Genomic DNA, 22,263 nt, shown 5'->3' on the forward strand with positions numbered 1-22,263 from the left:
TCGCACAGAAAGTTGCAGGCCAAATATGTGTGACATTTCTGCGACTTTAGCTTCTAGAGCATTTTTACAACATTATACATAGGTGCTGAATACATAAAAAGCGACTGTTCAGCGACAGACAAGTCGCATCGGCTGAAAGTAGGCCAGAATGTCAGTCCATGTTGGAGCAGGTTTAGATACAGTCTAAAGTATAGATCTCAAAGTCTGTGCACAGAATTTAGCAAGGGCCTCGCACCTTCTGATGCATCAGGTAGGTGCACAATAGCATAGCCTAACCCTCTGTACTTTGGTCTATATTGATGCGGGACATAGACAGCCAGCTGATGACCAATCCATTAGTGCAATGGATGGCTGGAAGCATTTGTCTTTGCCTTTGCAATACCACAGAAGCAATGCATGGTCAATGTACAGCAATGACACACCTGTGTGAACAGCCAGGAGACCCCCCCCCCATGTTATGTTACATAGTTACATAGTTAGTACGGTCGAAAAAAGACATATGTCCATCAAGTTCAACCAGGGAATTAAGGGGTAGGGGTGTGGCGCGATATTGGGGAAGGGATGAGATTTTATATTTCTTCATAAGCATTAATCTTATTTTGTCAATTAGGAACATTCAGCACCCACCCGCTATCAAGGCAGCTGCCTATCATGTCATGCCTACCTGCACAGGTGTGCTGGCTACTCAAATGATCCAATTAAGGAGGCCATTTAGTCAGCAGCAGCAGAAGTCCTGTGCCTGGACGCTCCAACAGCGGCCAGACACAAGCAGAAGCAGCAGAAGCAGCAGCAGCAGCACCACCTTTTGTTTTTTGCTGCAGCAGCAGCAAGGCCCACAGGGCTGGCTAGCTGGCTAGCCAGCAAGCAGGTAGCAATGAAAGTAGGAATCTTTCTTTTTAACCCTGTAAGGGGGTGGTGCACTGTACCCGAAGATACTGCCATATCGGGTCAATGCATAGGGCGACGGAAGCAAGCTTCGAAATCGGCCCCCGTTCTCAAAAATCCATTTAATATATGGTCCCCAGATAGGGGACGTATCAGATATTAAACTGATAAGAACAGATACTACACTTGATCTTAGCCAAAAGGCCGAGAAGCGATAACCGTGAAAGGGGCGGGCCCAACAAGGTCCCCTTCATGGGCACTATCACTGCTTGCTGTCAGGGAGGCTGCCAGACAATTTTCCATGCACACTCTGGGCTGGGGGGCAGTCAACCACCAGTACACACAGCAGAACCTAAACCCATACCATTATTGCTAAGCAGCAAGACAGGGGCCCATTGCACTCCCACGGGGCCTTTTTAAATGCAATCCATAACCCGGATTGCCAGGAACCCTTCTTACTCCTCCTACTTGCATGTGACACTGGGCTTAGGATCTGCATAGGAAACACACACACAAGCACACACCTACCTTTGTTGCCTGCAGATGCCTCCTTGGCTGTCCCCAAACGGTATCAAACCAACACCCACGGGAACCTGTAAGCATAGAGGACATGCCTGCACCCCATTGGACTTACCTGTGTGGGTTAAACCCGGGTTATTTGACAACCTATGGCGGTGATGGTTCTGCTCAGGCAGAGCAGTGCTGAAGCTGTTGCTCCTCATAAAGCTGTCGCTGCTGTGAAGGTTCTAGGTGACATCACAAATCCCTATGGTTACATACACAACAAAGCTGGGTTGTTGTTGTTTACACTCTGCAAGGCCTGTGGAAGTGAGTGACATCATAGCACTGTAGTTCTGAGGGTTCTAGATGGATGCAACAATCTCCTGTTGCTTCTATGAAGGCCATAATAGACGACATCACCAAACAGCTCCATAGTCACATACACAGCAAAGGAGAGATGTTGTTTACACCTAGTGATGTCAGTGGTATTGAGTGACATCACAGCACAGTGCTAAGGCTCCTGGGCCTGGACACAGCAGCGGCTGCAATATCTCAACGGAGAATACGTTTATATATATGTGTGTGTGTGCGCGTATATATATATATATATATATATATATATATATATATATATATATATATATATATTTCTCCGCCGAAATCACTTTTAAACCCATTTCCACCTTTTTTTCCCTTCTCTTCCTCTTACTTTTTTTTCACGTTTTTTTACGTTTTTCTCCTTTTCGCCTCTTTTCTGGGCGTATTATTCTTCTTTTTCTTCTTTTTTTTCGTCTAATGCATACCCCATCAGTGCAGCAATGCTTATTCAATACCGCCAGCAGATGGAGACACTGGGGGATAATTTTCTAAGGATTTATACTGATTTTTCCTGTCTGAATTTGTCGCACAGAAAGTTGCAGGCCAAATATGTGTGACATTTCTGCGACTTTAGCTTCTAGAGCATTTTTACAACATTATACATAGGTGCTGAATACATAAAAAGCGACTGTTCAGCGACAGACAAGTCGCATCGGCTGAAAGTAGGCCAGAATGTCAGTCCATGTTGGAGCAGGTTTAGATACAGTCTAAAGTATAGATCTCAAAGTCTGTGCACAGAATTTAGCAAGGGCCTCGCACCTTCTGATGCATCAGGTAGGTGCACAATAGCATAGCCTAACCCTCTGTACTTGGTCTATATTGATGCGGGACATAGACAGCCAGCTGATGACCAATCCATTAGTGCAATGGATGGCTGGAAGCATTTGTCTTTGCCTTTGCAATACCACAGAAGCAATGCATGGTCAATTGTACAGCAATGACACACCTGTGTGAACAGCCAGGAGACCCCCCCCCCATGTTATGTTACATAGTTACATAGTTAGTACGGTCGAAAAAAGACATATGTCCATCAAGTTCAACCAGGGAATTAAGGGTAGGGGTGTGGCGCGATATTGGGGAAGGGATGAGATTTTATATTTCTTCATAAGCATTAATCTTATTTTGTCAATTAGGAACATTCAGCACCCACCCGCTATCAAGGCAGCTGCCTATCATGTCATGCCCTACCTGCACAGGTGTGCTGGCTACTCAAATGATCCAATTAAGGAGGCCATTTAGTCAGCAGCAGCAGAAGTCCTGTGCCTGGACGCTCCAACAGCGGCCAGACACAAGCAGAAGCAGCAGAAGCAGCAGCAGCAGCACCACCTTTTGTTTTTTGCTGCAGCAGCAGCAAGGCCCACAGGGCTGGCTAGCTGGCTAGCCAGCAAGCAGGTAGCAATGAAAGTAGGAATCTTTCTTTTTAACCCTGTAAGGGGGTGGTGCACTGTACCCGAAGATACTGCCATATCGGGTCAATGCATAGGGCGACGGAAGCAAGCTTCGAAATCGGCCCCCGTTCTCAAAAATCCATTTAATATATGGTCCCCAGATAGGGGACGTATCAGATATTAAACTGATAAGAACAGATACTACACTTGATCTTAGCCAAAAGGCCGAGAAGCGATAACCGTGAAAGGGGCGGGCCCAACAAGGTCCCCTTCATGGGCACTATCACTGCTTGCTGTCAGGGAGGCTGCCAGACAATTTTCCATGCACACTCTGGGCTGGGGGGCAAGTCAACCACCAGTACAACACAGCAGAACCTAAACCCATACCATTATTGCTAAGCAGCAAGACAGGGGCCCATTGCACTCCCACGGGGGCCTTTTTAAATGCAATCCATAACCCGGATTTGCCAGGAACCCTTCTTACTCCTCCTACTTGCATGTGACACTGGGCTTAGGATCTGCATAGGAAACACACACACAAGCACACACCTACCTTTGTTGCCTGCAGATGCCTCCTTGGCTGTCCCCAAACGGTATCAAACCAACACCCACGGGAAGCTGTAAGCATAGAGGACATGCCTGCACCCCATTGGACTTACCTGTGTGGGTTAAACCCGGGTTATTTGACAACCTATGGCGGTGATGGTTCTGCTCAGGCAGAGCAGTGCTGATGCTCCTCATAAAGCTGTCGCTGCTGTGAAGGTTCTAGGTGACATCACAAATCCCTATGGTTACATACACAACAAAGCTGGGTTGTTGTTGTTTACACTCTGCAAGGCCTGTGGAAGTGAGTGACATCATAGCACTGTAGTTCTGAGGGTTCTAGATGGGATGCAACAATCTCCTGTTGCTTCTATGAAGGCCATAATAGACGACATCACCAAACAGCTCCATAGTCACATACACAGCAAAGGAGAGATGTTGTTTACACCTAGTGATGTCAGTGGTATTGAGTGACATCACAGCACAGTGCTAAGGCTCCTGGGCCTGGACACAGCAGCGGCTGCAATATCTCAACGGAGAATACGTTTATATATATGTGTGTGTGTGCGCGTATATATATATATATATATATATATATATATATATATATATTTCTCCGCCGAAATCACTTTTAAACCCATTTCCACCTTTTTTCCCTTCTCTTCCTCTTACTTTTTTTCACGTTTTTTTACGTTTTTCTCCTTTTCGCCTCTTTTCTGGGCGTATTATTCTTCTTTTTCTTCTTTTTTTTCGTCTAATGCATACCCCATCAGTGCAGCAATGCTTATTCAATACCGCCAGCAGATGGAGACACTGGGGATAATTTTCTAAGGATTTATACTGATTTTTCCTGTCTGAATTTGTCGCACAGAAAGTTGCAGGCCAAATATGTGTGACATTTCTGCGACTTTAGCTTCTAGAGCATTTTTACAACATTATACATAGGTGCTGAATACATAAAAAGCGACTGTTCAGCGACAGACAAGTCGCATCGGCTGAAAGTAGGCCAGAATGTCAGTCCATGTTGGAGCAGGTTTAGATACAGTCTAAAGTATAGATCTCAAAGTCTGTGCACAGAATTTAGCAAGGGCCTCGCACCTTCTGATGCATCAGGTAGGTGCACAATAGCATAGCCTAACCCTCTGTACTTTGGTCTATATTGATGCGGGACATAGACAGCCAGCTGATGACCAATCCATTAGTGCAATGGATGGCTGGAAGCATTTGTCTTTGCCTTTGCAATACCACAGAAGCAATGCATGGTCAATGTACAGCAATGACACACCTGTGTGAACAGCCAGGAGACCCCCCCCCCCATGTTATGTTACATAGTTACATAGTTAGTACGGTCGAAAAAAGACATATGTCCATCAAGTTCAACCAGGGAATTAAGGGGTAGGGGTGTGGCGCGATATTGGGGAAGGGATGAGATTTTATATTTCTTCATAAGCATTAATCTTATTTTGTCAATTAGGAACATTCAGCACCCACCCGCTATCAAGGCAGGCTGCCTATCATGTCATGCCCTACCTGCACAGGTGTGCTGGCTACTCAAATGATCCAATTAAGGAGGCCATTTAGTCAGCAGCAGCAGAAGTCCTGTGCCTGGACGCTCCAACAGCGGCCAGACACAAGCAGAAGCAGCAGAAGCAGCAGCAGCAGCACCACCTTTTGTTTTTTGGCTGCAGCAGCAGCAAGGCCACAGGGCTGGCTAGCTGGCTAGCCAGCAAGCAGGTAGCAATGAAAGTAGGAATCTTTCTTTTTAACCCTGTAAGGGGGTGGTGCACTGTACCCGAAGATACTGCCATATCGGGTCAATGCATAGGGCGACGGAAGCAAGCTTCGAAATCGGCCCCCGTTCTCAAAAATCCATTTAATATATGGTCCCCAGATAGGGGACGTATCAGATATTAAACTGATAAGAACAGATACTACACTTGATCTTAGCCAAAAGGCCGAGAAGCGATAACCGTGAAAGGGGCGGGCCCAACAAGGTCCCCTTCATGGGCACTATCACTGCTTGCTGTCAGGGAGGCTGCCAGACAATTTTCCATGCACACTCTGGGCTGGGGGGCAGTCAACCACCAGTACACACAGCAGAACCTAAACCCATACCATTATTGCTAAGCAGCAAGACAGGGGCCCATTGCACTCCCACGGGGCCTTTTTAAATGCAATCCATAACCCGGATTTGCCAGGAACCCTTCTTACTCCTCCTACTTGCATGTGACACTGGGCTTAGGATCTGCATAGGAAACACACACACAAGCACACACCTACCTTTGTTGCCTGCAGATGCCTCCTTGGCTGTCCCCAAACGGTATCAAACCAACACCCACGGGAAGCTGTAAGCATAGAGGACATGCCTGCACCCCATTGGACTTACCTGTGTGGGTTAAACCCGGGTTATTTGACAACCTATGGCGGTGATGGTTCTGCTCAGGCAGAGCAGTGCTGATGCTCCTCATAAAGCTGTCGCTGCTGTGAAGGTTCTAGGTGACATCACAAATCCCTATGGTTACATACACAACAAAGCTGGGTTTGTTGTTGTTTACACTCTGCAAGGCCTGTGGAAGTGAGTGACATCATAGCACTGTAGTTCTGAGGGTTCTAGATGGATGCAACAATCTCCTGTTGCTTCTATGAAGGCCATAATAGACGACATCACCAAACAGCTCCATAGTCACATACACAGCAAAGGAGAGATGTTGTTTACACCTAGTGATGTCAGTGGTATTGAGTGACATCACAGCACAGTGCTAAGGCTCCTGGGCCTGGACACAGCAGCGGCTGCAATATCTCAACGGAGAATACGTTTATATATATGTGTGTGTGTGGTGCGCGTATATATATATATATATATATATATATATATATATATATATATATATATATATATATATATATTTCTCCGCCGAAATCACTTTTAAACCCATTTCCACCTTTTTTTCCCTTCTCTTCCTCTTACTTTTTTTTCACGTTTTTTTACGTTTTTCTCCTTTTCGCCTCTTTTCTGGGCGTATTATTCTTCTTTTTCTTCTTTTTTTTCGTCTAATGCATACCCCATCAGTGCAGCAATGCTTATTCAATACCGCCAGCAGATGGAGACACTGGGGGATAATTTTCTAAGGATTTATACTGATTTTTCCTGTCTGAATTTGTCGCACAGAAAGTTGCAGGCCAAATATGTGTGACATTTCTGCGACTTTAGCTTCTAGAGCATTTTTACAACATTATACATAGGTGCTGAATACATAAAAAGCGACTGTTCAGCGACAGACAAGTCGCATCGGCTGAAAGTAGGCCAGAATGTCAGTCCATGTTGGAGCAGGTTTAGATACAGTCTAAAGTATAGATCTCAAAGTCTGTGCACAGAATTTAGCAAGGGCCTCGCACCTTCTGATGCATCAGGTAGGTGCACAATAGCATAGCCTAACCCTCTGTACTTTGGTCTATATTGATGCGGGACATAGACAGCCAGCTGATGACCAATCCATTAGTGCAATGGATGGCTGGAAGCATTTGTCTTTGCCTTTGCAATACCACAGAAGCAATGCATGGTCAATGTACAGCAATGACACACCTGTGTGAACAGCCAGGAGACCCCCCCCCCCATGTTATGTTACATAGTTACATAGTTAGTACGGTCGAAAAAAGACATATGTCCATCAAGTTCAACCAGGGAATTAAGGGGTAGGGGTGTGGCGCGATATTGGGGAAGGGATGAGATTTTATATTTCTTCATAAGCATTAATCTTATTTTGTCAATTAGGAACATTCAGCACCCACCCGCTATCAAGGCAGCTGCCTATCATGTCATGCCCTACCTGCACAGGTGTGCTGGCTACTCAAATGATCCAATTAAGGAGGCCATTTAGTCAGCAGCAGCAGAAGTCCTGTGCCTGGACGCTCCAACAGCGGCCAGACACAAGCAGAAGCAGCAGAAGCAGCAGCAGCAGCACCACCTTTTGTTTTTTGGCTGCAGCAGCAGCAAGGCCCACAGGGCTGGCTAGCTGGCTAGCCAGCAAGCAGGTAGCAATGAAAGTAGGAATCTTTCTTTTTAACCCTGTAAGGGGGTGGTGCACTGTACCCGAAGATACTGCCATATCGGGTCAATGCATAGGGCGACGGAAGCAAGCTTCGAAATCGGCCCCCGTTCTCAAAAATCCATTTAATATATGGTCCCCAGATAGGGGACGTATCAGATATTAAACTGATAAGAACAGATACTACACTTGATCTTAGCCAAAAGGCCGAGAAGCGATAACCGTGAAAGGGGCGGGCCCAACAAGGTCCCCTTCATGGGCACTATCACTGCTTGCTGTCAGGGAGGCTGCCAGACAATTTTCCATGCACACTCTGGGCTGGGGGGCAGTCAACCACCAGTACACACAGCAGAACCTAAACCCATACCATTATTGCTAAGCAGCAAGACAGGGGCCCCATTGCACTCCCACGGGGCCTTTTTAAATGCAATCCATAACCCGGATTTGCCAGGAACCCTTCTTACTCCTCCTACTTGCATGTGACACTGGGCTTAGGATCTGCATAGGAAACACACACACAAGCACACACCTACCTTTGTTGCCTGCAGATGCCTCCTTGGCTGTCCCCAAACGGTATCAAACCAACACCCACGGGAAGCTGTAAGCATAGAGGACATGCCTGCACCCCATTGGACTTACCTGTGTGGGTTAAACCCGGGTTATTTGACAACCTATGGCGGTGATGGTTCTGCTCAGGCAGAGCAGTGCTGATGCTCCTCATAAAGCTGTCGCTGCTGTGAAGGTTCTAGGTGACATCACAAATCCCTATGGTTACATACACAACAAAGCTGGGTTGTTGTTGTTTACACTCTTGCAAGGCCTGTGGAAGTGAGTGACATCATAGCACTGTAGTTCTGAGGGTTCTAGATGGATGCAACAATCTCCTGTTGCTTCTATGAAGGCCATAATAGACGACATCACCAAACAGCTCCATAGTCACATACACAGCAAAGGAGAGATGTTGTTTACACCTAGTGATGTCAGTGGTATTGAGTGACATCACAGCACAGTGCTAAGGCTCCTGGGCCTGGACACAGCAGCGGCTGCAATATCTCAACGGAGAATACGTTTATATATATGTGTGTGTGTGTGCGCGTATATATATATATATATATATATATATATATATATATATATATATATTTCTCCGCCGAAATCACTTTTAAACCCATTTCCACCTTTTTTTCCCTTCTCTTCCTCTTACTTTTTTTTCACGTTTTTTTACGTTTTTCTCCTTTTCGCCTCTTTTCTGGGCGTATTATTCTTCTTTTTCTTCTTTTTTTTCGTCTAATGCATACCCCATCAGTGCAGCAATGCTTATTCAATACCGCCAGCAGATGGAGACACTGGGGGATAATTTTCTAAGGATTTATACTGATTTTTCCTGTCTGAATTTGTCGCACAGAAAGTTGCAGGCCAAATATGTGTGACATTTCTGCGACTTTAGCTTCTAGAGCATTTTTACAACATTATACATAGGTGCTGAATACATAAAAAGCGACTGTTCAGCGACAGACAAGTCGCATCGGCTGAAAGTAGGCCAGAATGTCAGTCCATGTTGGAGCAGGTTTAGATACAGTCTAAAGTATAGATCTCAAAGTCTGTGCACAGAATTTAGCAAGGGCCTCGCACCTTCTGATGCATCAGGTAGGTGCACAATAGCATAGCCTAACCCTCTGTACTTTGGTCTATATTGATGCGGGACATAGACAGCCAGCTGATGACCAATCCATTAGTGCAATGGATGGCTGGAAGCATTTGTCTTTGCCTTTGCAATACCACAGAAGCAATGCATGGTCAATGTACAGCAATGACACACCTGTGTGAACAGCCAGGAGACCCCCCCCCATGTTATGTTACATAGTTACATAGTTAGTACGGTCGAAAAAAGACATATGTCCATCAAGTTCAACCAGGGAATTAAGGGGTAGGGGTGTGCGCGATATTGGGGAAGGGATGAGATTTTATATTCCTTCATAAGCATTAATCTTATTTTGTCAATTAGGAACATTCAGCACCCACCCGCTATCAAGGCAGCTGCCTATCATGTCATGCCCTACCTGCACAGGTGTGCTGGCTACTCAAATGATCCAATTAAGGAGGCCATTTAGTCAGCAGCAGCAGAAGTCCTGTGCCTGGACGCTCCAACAGCGGCCAGACACAAGCAGAAGCAGCAGAAGCAGCAGCAGCAGCACCACCTTTTGTTTTTTGGCTGCAGCAGCAGCAAGGCCCACAGGGCTGGCTAGCTGGCTAGCCAGCAAGCAGGTAGCAATGAAAGTAGGAATCTTTCTTTTTAACCCTGTAAGGGGGTGGTGCACTGTACCCGAAGATACTGCCATATCGGGTCAATGCATAGGGCGACGGAAGCAAGCTTCGAAATCGGCCCCCGTTCTCAAAAATCCATTTAATATATGGTCCCCAGATAGGGGACGTATCAGATATTAAACTGATAAGAACAGATACTACACTTGATCTTAGCCAAAAGGCCGAGAAGCGATAACCGTGAAAGGGGCGGGCCCAACAAGGTCCCCTTCATGGGCACTATCACTGCTTGCTGTCAGGGAGGCTGCCAGACAATTTTCCATGCACACTCTGGGCTGGGGGGCAGTCAACCACCAGTACACACAGCAGAACCTAAACCCATACCATTATTGCTAAGCAGCAAGACAGGGGCCCATTGCACTCCCACGGGGCCTTTTTAAATGCAATCCATAACCCGGATTTGCCAGGAACCCTTCTTACTCCTCCTACTTGCATGTGACACTGGGCTTAGGATCTGCATAGGAAACACACACACAAGCACACACCTACCTTTGTTGCCTGCAGATGCCTCCTTGGCTGTCCCCAAACGGTATCAAACCAACACCCACGGGAAGCTGTAAGCATAGAGGACATGCCTGCACCCCATTGGACTTACCTGTGTGGGTTAAACCCGGGTTATTTGACAACCTATGGCGGTGATGGTTCTGCTCAGGCAGAGCAGTGCTGATGCTCCTCATAAAGCTGTCGCTGCTGTGAAGGTTCTAGGTGACATCACAAATCCCTATGGTTACATACACAACAAAGCTGGGTTGTTGTTGTTTACACTCTGCAAGGCCTGTGGAAGTGAGTGACATCATAGCACTGTAGTTCTGAGGGTTCTAGATGGATGCAACAATCTCCTGTTGCTTCTATGAAGGCCATAATAGACGACATCACCAAACAGCTCCATAGTCACATACACAGCAAAGGAGAGATGTTGTTTACCACCTAGTGATGTCAGTGGTATTGAGTGACATCACAGCACAGTGCTAAGGCTCCTGGGCCTGGACACAGCAGCGGCTGCAATATCTCAACGGAGAATACGTTTATATATATGTGTGTGTGTGCGCGTATATATATATATATATATATATATATATATATATATATATATTTCTCCGCCGAAATCACTTTTAAACCCATTTCCACCTTTTTTTCCCTTCTCTTCCTCTTACTTTTTTTTCACGTTTTTTACGTTTTTCTCCTTTTCGCCTCTTTTCTGGGCGTATTATTCTTCTTTTTCTTCTTTTTTTTCGTCTAATGCATACCCCATCAGTGCAGCAATGCTTATTCAATACCGCCAGCAGATGGAGACACTGGGGGATAATTTTCTAAGGATTTATACTGATTTTTCCTGTCTGAATTTGTCGCACAGAAAGTTGCAGGCCAAATATGTGTGACATTTCTGCGACTTTAGCTTCTAGAGCATTTTTACAACATTATACATAGGTGCTGAATACATAAAAAGCGACTGTTCAGCGACAGACAAGTCGCATCGGCTGAAAGTAGGCCAGAATGTCAGTCCATGTTGGAGCAGGTTTAGATACAGTCTAAAGTATAGATCTCAAAGTCTGTGCACAGAATTTAGCAAGGGCCTCGCACCTTCTGATGCATCAGGTAGGTGCACAATAGCATAGCCTAACCCTCTGTACTTTGGTCTATATTGATGCGGGACATAGACAGCCAGCTGATGACCAATCCATTAGTGCAATGGATGGCTGGAAGCATTTGTCTTTGCCTTTGCAATACCACAGAAGCAATGCATGGTCAATGTACAGCAATGACACACCTGTGTGAACAGCCAGGAGACCCCCCCCCCATGTTATGTTACATAGTTACATAGTTAGTACGGTCGAAAAAAGACATATGTCCATCAAGTTCAACCAGGGAATTAAGGGGTAGGGGTGTGGCGCGATATTGGGGAAGGGATGAGATTTTATATTTCTTCATAAGCATTAATCTTATTTTGTCAATTAGGAACATTCAGCACCCACCCGCTATCAAGGCAGCTGCCTATCATGTCATGCCACTACCTGCACAGGTGTGCTGGCTACTCAAATGATCCAATTAAGGAGGCCATTTAGTCAGCAGCAGCAGAAGTCCTGTGCCTGGACGCTCCAACAGCGGCCAGACACAAGCAGAAGCAGCAGAAGCAGCAGCAGCAGCACCACCTTTTGTTTTTTGGCTGCAGCAGCAGCAAGGCCCACAGGGCTGGCTAGCTGGCTAGCCAGCAAGCAGGTAGCAATGAAAGTAGGAATCTTTCTTTTTAACCCTGTAAGGGGGTGGTGCACTGTACCCGAAGATACTGCCATATCGGGTCAATGCATAGGGCGACGGAAGCAAGCTTCGAAATCGGCCCCCGTTCTCAAAAATCCATTTAATATATGGTCCCCAGATAGGGGACGTATCAGATATTAAACTGATAAGAACAGATACTACACTTGATCTTAGCCAAAAGGCCGAGAAGCGATAACCGTGAAAGGGGCGGGCCCAACAAGGTCCCCTTCATGGGCACTATCACTGCTTGCTGTCAGGGAGGCTGCCAGACAATTTTCCATGCACACTCTGGGCTGGGGGGCAGTCAACCACCAGTACACACAGCAGAACCTAAACCCATACCATTATTGCTAAGCAGCAAGACAGGGGCCCATTGCACTCCCACGGGGCCTTTTTAAATGCAATCCATAACCCGGATTTGCCAGGAACCCTTCTTACTCCTCCTACTTGCATGTGACACTGGGCTTAGGATCTGCATAGGAAACACACACACAAGCACACACCTACCTTTGTTGCCTGCAGATGCCTCCTTGGCTGTCCCCAAACGGTATCAAACCAACACCCACGGGAAGCTGTAAGCATAGAGGACATGCCTGCACCCCATTGGACTTACCTGTGTGGGTTAAACCCGGGTTATTTGACAACCTATGGCGGTGATGGTTCTGCTCAGGCAGAGCAGTGCTGATGCTCCTCATAAAGCTGTCGCTGCTGTGAAGGTTCTAGGTGACATCACAAATCCCTATGGTTACATACACAACAAAGCTGGGTTGTTGTTGTTTACACTCTGCAAGGCCTGTGGAAGTGAGTGACATCATAGCACTGTAGTTCTGAGGGTTCTAGATGGATGCAACAATCTCCTGTTGCTTCTATGAAGGCCATAATAGACGACATCACCAAACAGCTCCATAGTCACATACACAGCAAAGGAGAGATGTTGTTTACACCTAGTGATGTCAGTGGTATTGAGTGACATCACAGCACAGTGCTAAGGCTCCTGGGCCTGGACACAGCAGCGGCTGCAATATCTCAACGGAGAATACGTTTATATATATGTGTGTGTGTGCGCGTATATATATATATATATATATATATATATATATATATATTCTCCGCCGAAATCACTTTTAAACCCATTTCCACCTTTTTTTCCCTTCTCTTCCTCTTACTTTTTTTTCACGTTTTTTTACGTTTTTCTCCTTTTCGCCTCTTTTCTGGGCGTATTATTCTTCTTTTTCTTCTTTTTTTTCGTCTAATGCATACCCCATCAGTGCAGCAATGCTTATTCAATACCGCCAGCAGATGGAGACACTGGGGGATAATTTTCTAAGGATTTATACTGATTTTTCCTGTCTGAATTTGTCGCACAGAAAGTTGCAGGCCAAATATGTGTGACATTTCTGCGACTTTAGCTTCTAGAGCATTTTTACAACATTATACATAGGTGCTGAATACATAAAAAGCGACTGTTCAGCGACAGACAAGTCGCATCGGCTGAAAGTAGGCCAGAATGTCAGTCCATGTTGGAGCAGGTTTAGATACAGTCTAAAGTATAGATCTCAAAGTCTGTGCACAGAATTTAGCAAGGGCCTCGCACCTTCTGATGCATCAGGTAGGTGCACAATAGCATAGCCTAACCCTCTGTACTTTGGTCTATATTGATGCGGGACATAGACAGCCAGCTGATGACCAATCCATTAGTGCAATGGATGGCTGGAAGCATTTGTCTTTGCCTTTGCAATACCACAGAAGCAATGCATGGTCAATGTACAGCAATGACACACCTGTGTGAACAGCCAGGAGACCCCCCCCCCATGTTATGTTACATAGTTACATAGTTAGTACGGTCGAAAAAAGACATATGTCCATCAAGTTCAACCAGGGAATTAAGGGGTAGGGGTGTGGCGCGATATTGGGGAAGGGATGAGATTTTATATTTCTTCATAAGCATTAATCTTATTTTGTCAATTAGGAACATTCAGCACCCACCCGCTATCAAGGCAGCTGCCTATCATGTCATGCCCTACCTGCACAGGTGTGCTGGCTACTCAAATGATCCAATTAAGGAGGCCATTTAGTCAGCAGCAGCAGAAGTCCTGTGCCTGGACGCTCCAACAGCGGCCAGACACAAGCAGAAGCAGCAGAAGCAGCAGCAGCAGCACCACCTTTTGTTTTTTGGCTGCAGCAGCAGCAAGGCCCACAGGGCTGGCTAGCTGGCTAGCCAGCAAGCAGGTAGCAATGAAAGTAGGAATCTTTCTTTTTAACCCTGTAAGGGGGTGGTGCACTGTACCCGAAGATACTGCCATATCGGGTCAATGCATAGGGCGACGGAAGCAAGCTTCGAAATCGGCCCCCGTTCTCAAAAATCCATTTAATATATGGTCCCCAGATAGGGGACGTATCAGATATTAAACTGATAAGAACAGATACTACACTTGATCTTAGCCAAAAGGCCGAGAAGCGATAACCGTGAAAGGGGCGGGCCCAACAAGGTCCCCTTCATGGGCACTATCACTGCTTGCTGTCAGGGAGGCTGCCAGACAATTTTCCATGCACACTCTGGGCTGGGGGGCAGTCAACCACCAGTACACACAGCAGAACCTAAACCCATACCATTATTGCTAAGCAGCAAGACAGGGGCCCATTGCACTCCCACGGGGCCTTTTTAAATGCAATCCATAACCCGGATTTGCCAGGAACCCTTCTTACTCCTCCTACTTGCATGTGACACTGGGCTTAGGATCTGCATAGGAAACACACACACAAGCACACACCTACCTTTGTTGCCTGCAGATGCCTCCTTGGCTGTCCCCAAACGGTATCAAACCAACACCCACGGGAAGCTGTAAGCATAGAGGACATGCCTGCACCCCATTGGACTTACCTGTGTGGGTTAAACCCGGGTTATTTGACAACCTATGGCGGTGATGGTTCTGCTCAGGCAGAGCAGTGCTGATGCTCCTCATAAAGCTGTCGCTGCTGTGAAGGTTCTAGGTGACATCACAAATCCCTATGGTTACATACACAACAAAGCTGGGTTGTTGTTGTTTACACTCTGCAAGGCCTGTGGAAGTGAGTGACATCATAGCACTGTAGTTCTGAGGGTTCTAGATGGATGCAACAATCTCCTGTTGCTTCTATGAAGGCCATAATAGACGACATCACCAAACAGCTCCATAGTCACATACACAGCAAAGGAGAGATGTTGTTTACACCTAGTGATGTCAGTGGTATTGAGTGACATCACAGCACAGTGCTAAGGCTCCTGGGCCTGGACACAGCAGCGGCTGCAATATCTCAACGGAGAATACGTTTATATATATGTGTGTGTGTGCGCGTATATATATATATATATATATATATATATATATATATATATTTCTCCGCCGAAATCACTTTTAAACCCATTTCCACCTTTTTTTCCCTTCTCTTCCTCTTACTTTTTTTTCACGTTTTTTTACGTTTTTCTCCTTTTCGCCTCTTTTCTGGGCGTATTATTCTTCTTTTTCTTCTTTTTTTTCGTCTAATGCATACCCCATCAGTGCAGCAATGCTTATTCAATACCGCCAGCAGATGGAGACACTGGGGGATAATTTTCTAAGGATTTATACTGATTTTTCCTGTCTGAATTTGTCGCACAGAAAGTTGCAGGCCAAATATGTGTGACATTTCTGCGACTTTAGCTTCTAGAGCATTTTTACAACATTATACATAGGTGCTGAATACATAAAAAGCGACTGTTCAGCGACAGACAAGTCGCATCGGCTGAAAGTAGGCCAGAATGTCAGTCCATGTTGGAGCAGGTTTAGATACAGTCTAAAGTATAGATCTCAAAGTCTGTGCACAGAATTTAGCAAGGGCCTCGCACCTTCTGATGCATCAGGTAGGTGCACAATAGCATAGCCTAACCCTCTGTACTTTGGTCTATATTGATGCGGGACATAGACAGCCAGCTGATGACCAATCCATTAGTGCAATGGATGGCTGGAAGCATTTGTCTTTGCCTTTGCAATACCACAGAAGCAATGCATGGTCAATGTACAGCAATGACACACCTGTGTGAACAGCCAGGAGACCCCCCCCCCATGTTATGTTACATAGTTACATAGTTAGTACGGTCGAAAAAAGACATATGTCCATCAAGTTCAACCAGGGAATTAAGGGGTAGGGGTGTGGCGCGATATTGGGGAAGGGATGAGATTTTATATTTCTTCATAAGCATTAATCTTATTTTGTCAATTAGGAACATTCAGCACCCACCCGCTATCAAGGCAGCTGCCTATCATGTCATGCCCTACCTGCACAGGTGTGCTGGCTACTCAAATGATCCAATTAAGGAGGCCATTTAGTCAGCAGCAGCAGAAGTCCTGTGCCTGGACGCTCCAACAGCGGCCAGACACAAGCAGAAGCAGCAGAAGCAGCAGCAGCAGCACCACCTTTTGTTTTTTGGCTGCAGCAGCAGCAAGGCCCACAGGGCTGGCTAGCTGGCTAGCCAGCAAGCAGGTAGCAATGAAAGTAGGAATCTTTCTTTTTAACCCTGTAAGGGGGTGGTGCACTGTACCCGAAGATACTGCCATATCGGGTCAATGCATAGGGCGACGGAAGCAAGCTTCGAAATCGGCCCCCGTTCTCAAAAATCCATTTAATATATGGTCCCCAGATAGGGGACGTATCAGATATTAAACTGATAAGAACAGATACTACACTTGATCTTAGCCAAAAGGCCGAGAAGCGATAACCGTGAAAGGGGCGGGCCCAACAAGGTCCCCTTCATGGGCACTATCACTGCTTGCTGTCAGGGAGGCTGCCAGACAATTTTCCATGCACACTCTGGGCTGGGGGGCAGTCAACCACCAGTACACACAGCAGAACCTAAACCCATACCATTATTGCTAAGCAGCAAGACAGGGGCCCATTGCACTCCCACGGGGCCTTTTTAAATGCAATCCATAACCCGGATTTGCCAGGAACCCTTCTTACTCCTCCTACTTGCATGTGACACTGGGCTTAGGATCTGCATAGGAAACACACACACAAGCACACACCTACCTTTGTTGCCTGCAGATGCCTCCTTGGCTGTCCCCAAACGGTATCAAACCAACACCCACGGGAAGCTGTAAGCATAGAGGACATGCCTGCACCCCATTGGACTTACCTGTGTGGGTTAAACCCGGGTTATTTGACAACCTATGGCGGTGATGGTTCTGCTCAGGCAGAGCAGTGCTGATGCTCCTCATAAAGCTGTCGCTGCTGTGAAGGTTCTAGGTGACATCACAAATCCCTATGGTTACATACACAACAAAGCTGGGTTGTTGTTGTTTACACTCTGCAAGGCCTGTGGAAGTGAGTGACATCATAGCACTGTAGTTCTGAGGGTTCTAGATGGATGCAACAATCTCCTGTTGCTTCTATGAAGGCCATAATAGACGACATCACCAAACAGCTCCATAGTCACATACACAGCAAAGGAGAGATGTTGTTTACACCTAGTGATGTCAGTGGTATTGAGTGACATCACAGCACAGTGCTAAGGCTCCTGGGCCTGGACACAGCAGCGGCTGCAATATCTCAACGGAGAATACGTTTATATATATGTGTGTGTGTGCGCGTATATATATATATATATATATATATATATATATATATATATATATTTCTCCGCCGAAATCACTTTTAAACCCATTTCCACCTTTTTTTCCCTTCTCTTCCTCTTACTTTTTTTTCACGTTTTTTTACGTTTTTCTCCTTTTCGCCTCTTTTCTGGGCGTATTATTCTTCTTTTTCTTCTTTTTTTTCGTCTAATGCATACCCCATCAGTGCAGCAATGCTTATTCAATACCGCCAGCAGATGGAGACACTGGGGGATAATTTTCTAAGGATTTATACTGATTTTTCCTGTCTGAATTTGTCGCACAGAAAGTTGCAGGCCAAATATGTGTGACATTTCTGCGACTTTAGCTTCTAGAGCATTTTTACAACATTATACATAGGTGCTGAATACATAAAAAGCGACTGTTCAGCGACAGACAAGTCGCATCGGCTGAAAGTAGGCCAGAATGTCAGTCCATGTTGGAGCAGGTTTAGATACAGTCTAAAGTATAGATCTCAAAGTCTGTGCACAGAATTTAGCAAGGGCCTCGCACCTTCTGATGCATCAGGTAGGTGCACAATAGCATAGCCTAACCCTCTGTACTTTGGTCTATATTGATGCGGGACATAGACAGCCAGCTGATGACCAATCCATTAGTGCAATGGATGGCTGGAAGCATTTGTCTTTGCCTTTGCAATACCACAGAAGCAATGCATGGTCAATGTACAGCAATGACACACCTGTGTGAACAGCCAGGAGACCCCCCCCCCATGTTATGTTACATAGTTACATAGTTAGTACGGTCGAAAAAAGACATATGTCCATCAAGTTCAACCAGGGAATTAAGGGGTAGGGGTGTGGCGCGATATTGGGGAAGGGATGAGATTTTATATTTCTTCATAAGCATTAATCTTATTTTGTCAATTAGGAACATTCAGCACCCACCCGCTATCAAGGCAGCTGCCTATCATGTCATGCCCTACCTGCACAGGTGTGCTGGCTACTCAAATGATCCAATTAAGGAGGCCATTTAGTCAGCAGCAGCAGAAGTCCTGTGCCTGGACGCTCCAACAGCGGCCAGACACAAGCAGAAGCAGCAGAAGCAGCAGCAGCAGCACCACCTTTTGTTTTTTGGCTGCAGCAGCAGCAAGGCCCACAGGGCTGGCTAGCTGGCTAGCCAGCAAGCAGGTAGCAATGAAAGTAGGAATCTTTCTTTTTAACCCTGTAAGGGGGTGGTGCACTGTACCCGAAGATACTGCCATATCGGGTCAATGCATAGGGCGACGGAAGCAAGCTTCGAAATCGGCCCCCGTTCTCAAAAATCCATTTAATATATGGTCCCCAGATAGGGGACGTATCAGATATTAAACTGATAAGAACAGATACTACACTTGATCTTAGCCAAAAGGCCGAGAAGCGATAACCGTGAAAGGGGCGGGCCCAACAAGGTCCCCTTCATGGGCACTATCACTGCTTGCTGTCAGGGAGGCTGCCAGACAATTTTCCATGCACACTCTGGGCTGGGGGGCAGTCAACCACCAGTACACACAGCAGAACCTAAACCCATACCATTATTGCTAAGCAGCAAGACAGGGGCCCATTGCACTCCCACGGGGCCTTTTTAAATGCAATCCATAACCCGGATTTGCCAGGAACCCTTCTTACTCCTCCTACTTGCATGTGACACTGGGCTTAGGATCTGCATAGGAAACACACACACAAGCACACACCTACCTTTGTTGCCTGCAGATGCCTCCTTGGCTGTCCCCAAACGGTATCAAACCAACACCCACGGGAAGCTGTAAGCATAGAGGACATGCCTGCACCCCATTGGACTTACCTGTGTGGGTTAAACCCGGGTTATTTGACAACCTATGGCGGTGATGGTTCTGCTCAGGCAGAGCAGTGCTGATGCTCCTCATAAAGCTGTCGCTGCTGTGAAGGTTCTAGGTGACATCACAAATCCCTATGGTTACATACACAACAAAGCTGGGTTGTTGTTGTTTACACTCTGCAAGGCCTGTGGAAGTGAGTGACATCATAGCACTGTAGTTCTGAGGGTTCTAGATGGATGCAACAATCTCCTGTTGCTTCTATGAAGGCCATAATAGACGACATCACCAAACAGCTCCATAGTCACATACACAGCAAAGGAGAGATGTTGTTTACACCTAGTGATGTCAGTGGTATTGAGTGACATCACAGCACAGTGCTAAGGCTCCTGGGCCTGGACACAGCAGCGGCTGCAATATCTCAACGGAGAATACGTTTATATATATGTGTGTGTGTGCGCGTATATATATATATATATATATATATATATATATATATATATATATATTTCTCCGCCGAAATCACTTTTAAACCCATTTCCACCTTTTTTTCCCTTCTCTTCCTCTTACTTTTTTTTCACGTTTATTTACGTTTTTCTCCTTTTCGCCTCTTTTCTGGGCGTATTATTCTTCTTTTTCTTCTTTTTTTTCGTCTAATGCATACCCCATCAGTGCAGCAATGCTTATTCAATACCGCCAGCAGATGGAGACACTGGGGGATAATTTTCTAAGGATTTATACTGATTTTTCCTGTCTGAATTTGTCGCACAGAAAGTTGCAGGCCAAATATGTGTGACATTTCTGCGACTTTAGCTTCTAGAGCATTTTTACAACATTATACATAGGTGCTGAATACATAAAAAGCGACTGTTCAGCGACAGACAAGTCGCATCGGCTGAAAGTAGGCCAGAATGTCAGTCCATGTTGGAGCAGGTTTAGATACAGTCTAAAGTATAGATCTCAAAGTCTGTGCACAGAATTTAGCAAGGGCCTCGCACCTTCTGATGCATCAGGTAGGTGCACAATAGCATAGCCTAACCCTCTGTACTTTGGTCTATATTGATGCGGGACATAGACAGCCAGCTGATGACCAATCCATTAGTGCAATGGATGGCTGGAAGCATTTGTCTTTGCCTTTGCAATACCACAGAAGCAATGCATGGTCAATGTACAGCAATGACACACCTGTGTGAACAGCCAGGAGACCCCCCCCCCATGTTATGTTACATAGTTACATAGTTAGTACGGTCGAAAAAAGACATATGTCCATCAAGTTCAACCAGGGAATTAAGGGGTAGGGGTGTGGCGCGATATTGGGGAAGGGATGAGATTTTATATTTCTTCATAAGCATTAATCTTATTTTGTCAATTAGGAACATTCAGCACCCACCCGCTATCAAGGCAGCTGCCTATCATGTCATGCCCTACCTGCACAGGTGTGCTGGCTACTCAAATGATCCAATTAAGGAGGCCATTTAGTCAGCAGCAGCAGAAGTCCTGTGCCTGGACGCTCCAACAGCGGCCAGACACAAGCAGAAGCAGCAGAAGCAGCAGCAGCAGCACCACCTTTTGTTTTTTGGCTGCAGCAGCAGCAAGGCCCACAGGGCTGGCTAGCTGGCTAGCCAGCAAGCAGGTAGCAATGAAAGTAGGAATCTTTCTTTTTAACCCTGTAAGGGGGTGGTGCACTGTACCCGAAGATACTGCCATATCGGGTCAATGCATAGGGCGACGGAAGCAAGCTTCGAAATCGGCCCCCGTTCTCAAAAATCCATTTAATATATGGTCCCCAGATAGGGGACGTATCAGATATTAAACTGATAAGAACAGATACTACACTTGATCTTAGCCAAAAGGCCGAGAAGCGATAACCGTGAAAGGGGCGGGCCCAACAAGGTCCCCTTCATGGGCACTATCACTGCTTGCTGTCAGGGAGGCTGCCAGACAATTTTCCATGCACACTCTGGGCTGGGGGGCAGTCAACCACCAGTACACACAGCAGAACCTAAACCCATACCATTATTGCTAAGCAGCAAGACAGGGGCCCATTGCACTCCCACGGGGCCTTTTTAAATGCAATCCATAACCCGGATTTGCCAGGAACCCTTCTTACTCCTCCTACTTGCATGTGACACTGGGCTTAGGATCTGCATAGGAAACACACACACAAGCACACACCTACCTTTGTTGCCTGCAGATGCCTCCTTGGCTGTCCCCAAACGGTATCAAACCAACACCCACGGGAAGCTGTAAGCATAGAGGACATGCCTGCACCCCATTGGACTTACCTGTGTGGGTTAAACCCGGGTTATTTGACAACCTATGGCGGTGATGGTTCTGCTCAGGCAGAGCAGTGCTGATGCTCCTCATAAAGCTGTCGCTGCTGTGAAGGTTCTAGGTGACATCACAAATCCCTATGGTTACATACACAACAAAGCTGGGTTGTTGTTGTTTACACTCTGCAAGGCCTGTGGAAGTGAGTGACATCATAGCACTGTAGTTCTGAGGGTTCTAGATGGATGCAACAA

At 46.1% G+C, this 22,263-nt stretch overlaps 10 non-coding genes across 10 annotated transcripts; all 10 read right to left on the minus strand.

Annotated features, from left to right (window-relative positions):
• Nucleotides 1–910: 910 nt before the first annotated feature.
• On the minus strand, nt 911–1,101 carry LOC130313492 (U2 spliceosomal RNA). The gene has a single exon (XR_008861403.1). It is a non-coding gene; the product is annotated as a U2 spliceosomal RNA (small nuclear RNA).
• Nucleotides 1,102–3,198: 2,097 nt separating this feature from the next.
• LOC130313505 (U2 spliceosomal RNA) lies at nt 3,199–3,389 on the minus strand. Its single transcript, XR_008861414.1, has one exon. It is a non-coding gene; the product is annotated as a U2 spliceosomal RNA (small nuclear RNA).
• Nucleotides 3,390–5,471: 2,082 nt separating this feature from the next.
• On the minus strand, nt 5,472–5,662 carry LOC130313517 (U2 spliceosomal RNA). Its single transcript, XR_008861425.1, has one exon. It is a non-coding gene; the product is annotated as a U2 spliceosomal RNA (small nuclear RNA).
• A 2,107-nt stretch (nt 5,663–7,769) lies between these two features.
• On the minus strand, nt 7,770–7,960 carry LOC130313524 (U2 spliceosomal RNA). Its single transcript, XR_008861432.1, has one exon. It is a non-coding gene; the product is annotated as a U2 spliceosomal RNA (small nuclear RNA).
• A 2,088-nt stretch (nt 7,961–10,048) lies between these two features.
• Nucleotides 10,049–10,239, minus strand: LOC130313525 (U2 spliceosomal RNA). Its single transcript, XR_008861433.1, has one exon. It is a non-coding gene; the product is annotated as a U2 spliceosomal RNA (small nuclear RNA).
• Nucleotides 10,240–12,322: 2,083 nt separating this feature from the next.
• On the minus strand, nt 12,323–12,513 carry LOC130313494 (U2 spliceosomal RNA). Its single transcript, XR_008861404.1, has one exon. It is a non-coding gene; the product is annotated as a U2 spliceosomal RNA (small nuclear RNA).
• A 2,077-nt stretch (nt 12,514–14,590) lies between these two features.
• Nucleotides 14,591–14,781, minus strand: LOC130313495 (U2 spliceosomal RNA). The gene has a single exon (XR_008861405.1). It is a non-coding gene; the product is annotated as a U2 spliceosomal RNA (small nuclear RNA).
• Nucleotides 14,782–16,861: 2,080 nt separating this feature from the next.
• On the minus strand, nt 16,862–17,052 carry LOC130313496 (U2 spliceosomal RNA). Its single transcript, XR_008861406.1, has one exon. It is a non-coding gene; the product is annotated as a U2 spliceosomal RNA (small nuclear RNA).
• A 2,084-nt stretch (nt 17,053–19,136) lies between these two features.
• LOC130313497 (U2 spliceosomal RNA) lies at nt 19,137–19,327 on the minus strand. Its single transcript, XR_008861407.1, has one exon. It is a non-coding gene; the product is annotated as a U2 spliceosomal RNA (small nuclear RNA).
• A 2,086-nt stretch (nt 19,328–21,413) lies between these two features.
• On the minus strand, nt 21,414–21,604 carry LOC130313498 (U2 spliceosomal RNA). The gene has a single exon (XR_008861408.1). It is a non-coding gene; the product is annotated as a U2 spliceosomal RNA (small nuclear RNA).
• Nucleotides 21,605–22,263: the final 659 nt, after the last annotated feature.

Source organism: Hyla sarda, unplaced genomic scaffold, assembly GCF_029499605.1.
Source record: "Hyla sarda isolate aHylSar1 unplaced genomic scaffold, aHylSar1.hap1 scaffold_1775, whole genome shotgun sequence".
NCBI lineage: Eukaryota > Metazoa > Chordata > Amphibia > Anura > Hylidae > Hyla > Hyla sarda.